The sequence below is a fragment of the Tenrec ecaudatus genome, chromosome 3 (assembly GCF_050624435.1).
Source record: "Tenrec ecaudatus isolate mTenEca1 chromosome 3, mTenEca1.hap1, whole genome shotgun sequence".
Classification (NCBI taxonomy): Eukaryota; Metazoa; Chordata; class Mammalia; order Afrosoricida; family Tenrecidae; genus Tenrec; species Tenrec ecaudatus.
This window is the reverse complement of record NC_134532.1, coordinates 71,852,755-71,857,680: the sequence shown is the minus strand read 5'-3', so window position 1 is coordinate 71,857,680 and position 4,926 is coordinate 71,852,755.

Below are 4,926 nucleotides of genomic sequence, written 5' to 3'. Positions count from 1 at the left end.
AGGAAATTAACAAGAGTTCCCAGAACCCTCAGGAGAAGGCCATGCCCACCCAGAGACCCAATGGACAGACTAGACCCCCCACGCCTTCACTCTTAATCCTCTCAAGTCCCAAATTGACACCCACTTATGTAGCTACAACAGCAGGGATATTTCACTTATCCACGTTCTATTTCTTTTATTGCTCAACATCCAAAATTTATCGTTTAAAGGTGAGTGACATTTCAAGTTACTCTTTTAGGAGAACAGGAAGGAAGTGCACAGTATATTTTATGCTTGAGACTTTCAGATGTCCTAAGCATATAAAATTTTCCCAAACCCTGCGAGGTAATTTGTAGGGAACTGCATGTCCCTCAACCCTGGATCAAAGCCATATGCAACTCTCACGTATTTATTCTCGGTTTTCTGTCATATAAATTGTGCCTAATGGTCTTCCTGCCCTTGTTTCCCCTGCGGTCATTAGTTACTTGACCTATGCTAGGATTGGTGCTCAATTGCTCATTGGACAACACACACCTGGCGGCACTTCCGCCAGGCGCCTGGTATGCCTCATTAGCACGCGGACCTGTTTGAGCACAATTGCCCGCCATTTGGCAGGTGCGTGACTATTGGCTACCCCGGCTATACCTTATTTCCATATGACACAATGGTGCCTGCCCTTCGCTGGCTATTTAAGCCTCTGCTCTCAGCTCAATAAACGAGACTTGATCAGACTCCTGTCTTGTCTCCATTTTCCGCGTCTCTTGCCCATCTTCATTCCCAGTCCCTCTTTCAGGTATCCACGTTGTTGATGACCCGCAGGACGGGTCAGTAATTATGTGCCCCATTTCTAATTTATATGTTATAATAATGCCAGTCACCTGTCACTATTATGAAGATTAAATGGACTGCTATATATATGAATAACCTTGCTAGCATACCAGAATGCACTGGAAAATGAATTGGTTTGTTTCTTGCCTCTTCTGGGGATCTGCCCAGTAGGGGGATTGCTGGGTCATATGCTAACTCGATTTCCATCTGTTTTAGATATCGCCAGATCGATTTCCATGGTGGTCATACATACTTCCAGGTCCACCAGCAGTGGATGAGAGTTCCTGTCTCCCCACAGTCCCTCCAACACTTGTTGCTTTCTGATTTTTTGAATTGGGCTACCTTTGAGGGTGTTAGGTGGCACCTCATTGTTGCTTTAATTTGCATTTCTCTTATGGCTAAAGATCGGGAACATTTTCTCATATGTTTGTTGGCCATTCAGATTTCTGCCCCTGTGAAACTTCTGTTCAGGTCCTCAGTGGAAAATTAGTTTTTTTTCTTTTTGGAAGCTAGCAAGTATTATAGATTTTAGTAAAATGCCTTTGTCTGATGTGTCATTGCTAAAGATATTTTCCCAGTCCATAGACTCTGTTATTACTCTCGGTGAATTCTTTCGATGTACCCGGATGTTTCATCTTCAGTATATCCCATTTGTCAATTTGTGCCTCCTCTGTGTTTGTATCCTTCCCTATTTCTGATAGCCTATGTATTCCCTGTGCCAAAGTTCTCAAGTTGGTCCCAATTCCTAATATTTTGTGGTTTAACTTTAAGGTCTGTGATCCACCTTGAGTTTATTCTTGTGTGTGGAGTGAGTGCGTGGAGTGAAATAAGGGTCTTGCTTCATTTTTTCTGCAAGTTAATATCCATTTTTCCAGCACAACTTGTTAAAGAGAGCTTCTGCTTCCCATTGGATATTTTTGGGGCCCTTATCAAAGATCAATTGTCTGTATGCTGATGATTTTATTTCTAGGTTTTCAGTTCTTTTCCATTGGTCTGAGTATCAGTCATTGTACCAATACCATGCAGTTTTGACAACTGTGACTGTATAGTATGTGCCAAAGTCAGGTAAAGCAAGCCTTCCCACTGTGTCCTTCTTCTTGAGGAGTTCTCTGCTAATTCTTGGCTTCTTCTCTCTCCATATGAAGTTAGTAATCAGTTTTTCCATTTCTTTGAAGAAAGATGAGAGTAACTGTATCAGGATTGCATTAAATTTATATAGTGCCTTTGGCAGAAGTGACATCTTGACTATATTGAGTCTTCCAATCCATGAGTATGGGATATTCTTCCATTTGTTAAGGTTGCTCTTGGTTTCTTGTATTTGTGTTCTGTAGTTTTCCCCACATAGATCTTTTGTTCTTTTAGTCAGGTATATCCCTAGGTATTTCAATTTGTGTCTGGCTATTGTGAAGGGTACCAACTTTTTTATCTTCTCTTCTGTCATCTTTTCCGATGTGTATAACAGTCTGATGGACTTCTGTTTGTTGATCTTATGTCCTGCCACTCTTCCAAACTCTTCTATTGCTTCCAGTACTCCGCTTGTGGAGCTTTTGGGATTTTCTATATATAAAATCATATCATCTGCAAATAACGATAGTTCTTCTCTTCCTTCCCCAGATGAATACCTTTTATGTCTTTTCTTTGCCTTATGCTGTTAGCTAAAACCTCCAGCACGATATTAAATCAGAGTGGGGACAAGGGGCATCCTTGCCTGGTCCCCTTTTTCAGTGGGATTGTGATAGTCTTTTCTCCATTGACTACCACATTGGCTGTTGGTGTTTTCATATGTAGCTTGTATTTTCTTAAGGAATTTTCCTTCCATTCCTATACTCTCAAGTGTCTTAAACAGGAATTTGTTTTGGATGTTGTCGAATGCTTTTTCTGCATCTATCCATATTATCATGTGGTTTTTATAGTTCTTCATGTCAATGTGATGAATAATACTAATGGTCTATCATATATTGAACCATCTCTGCATCCCTTGTATGAATCCCACTTGGTCATGGTGAATTATTTGTTTTATATACTTTTGTATTCTGTTGGCTAGTATTTTGTTAAGGATTATTGCATTGATGTTCATTGGTGATATTGGTCTGTAGTTCTCGATTCTTGTGGGATCCTTGCCTGGTTTGGGTATCAGAGTTATACTAGCTTCATAGAAGGAGATCAGGAGTTTGCCATCTTTATCTATGTTCTGGAAGAGTTTGTGTAGGATTAGTGTTAATTCTTCCCTTAATGCTTGGTAGAATTCTCCAGGGAAGCCATCTGGTTCAGGGAATTTTTTGTTGGTAATCCCTTGATAACCTTGTCTATTTATTCTATTGCTATGGGTCTATTGAGATTCTTGACATCCATCGAGGATAGTCTAGGGAGGGATTGATTATCCAAGAATTTGTCCATCTTCCAAATTGTTGAATTCATTGAAGTACAATTCTTTGTAGTACTGTGTAATTATCCTTTTGATTTCATTAGGGTGTGTTGTAATGTCCCCTCTTTCATCCCTTATGCTTGTTATTGATACTTGTTCCCTCCTTTCTTTGGTTAGGTTTGCCAGTGGTCTCTCAATTCTGTTTATCCCTTCAAAGAACCAACTTTTAGCAGCATTAATTTTTCCATAATTTTCTTATTTTCCTTCTCCTGAATCTCAGCCCTGATTTTTATAATTTCTTTTCTTTTGCTATTAGGATTGTCTGGCTGACTCTGCTCTAATTGTTGTAAATTTTGTGCCAGCGTATCAATCATGAGTCTCTCTTCTTTTCTCAGGTGTGCATGTGTTGTTATGAAACGTCCTCTGGTAACTGCCTTTGCTGTGTCCCATAAGTTTTGGTATGTTGTATGCTCATTCTCATTGATTTCTAGAAATTTCCTAATTTCATTTCTGATTTGGGCCAGTACACACTCCTTTTGCAGGAGAGAGTTTTTCATCTTCTAATTGTTTGCTCTTGATATCTTCGTCTTCCTTTTGTTGATTTCCAGCCTTATGGCACAATGGTCAGAGAGAGATATCTCTATTATTTCAATGTGCTAGATTTGCCTTATGCCCCAGCATATCTTCGAATATGTGCCATGGGGACTTGAAAAGAATGTGAAATTATTTGTATTTGGATGAAAAGCTCTGTAAATATCTATCAGGTCAAATTGTCTAATTGTAGTGTTTAGATCTCTAGCCTCCTCGTTGAGTTTCTTTTCCTGTGATCTCTCTTTCTCAGAGGGCAGTGTATTGAAGTCACCCACTATAATTGTTGAGGCTGTGATTTCTTTTTTCATCTTTTGGAGTGTTTGGTTGACGTATTCAGCGGGTCTCTCATTCAGGGAAGATATGTTTACAATGCTTAGTGGTTCTTTGTCAACCATTCCCTTGAGCATTATATAATGTCCCTACTCCTCATCTCCACACGGCTGCTCCAGGGAGGTCCATGCGGCTTCTCCTCAGGGTTGTCTTGCAGGAAGTGAGCCTTGATAGCTGAAGCAGGGAACTGGCTAAGGTAGCTGCATCCTGGTCCAACCATCACAAAGCAAGAGACCCGAGAACTAGAAAGGCGAGGCTCACCAAGCCATTTATCTCTCCACCCTTCAATTAACCCCACATGTGTTTATTGACCAGGTTGGCACAATAAACTAACTATCTCAACCAGAAAGGATTTCAAGTCCTCTTCAATTTCAGCAAACGAGGTGGTGTCATCTGTGTATTGGTCCAGTTGTGAGGATTTTAGATTGGTTTTCTTTAGATTGAGTTGTAATACATATTGAAGGATGAAATCCTTGATCTTCATTAGCAAATGCTTCAAATTCTCCTCATTGTCAGTAAGCAAGGTGGTGTCACCTGCATACTGAAAAATTTTATTAAGGCTTCCTTCAATCCTGATGCCACATTCTTCTTCATATAAGGCAGCTTTTCTAATGATTTGCTCAGTATACAGATTGAACAAATATGGTGAGAGGATTCAACCTGGTCTCGCACTTTTCCTGATTTTAAATCATGCAGTATTTCTTTGTTCTGTTCACACAACTGCCTCTTGATCCATGTACAAGTTCCTCATGAGCACAATGAAGTGTTCTGGGATCCCCATTTTTCTCAAGGTTACCCATAGTTTGTTATGGTCCACATAGTTGAATGTCTTA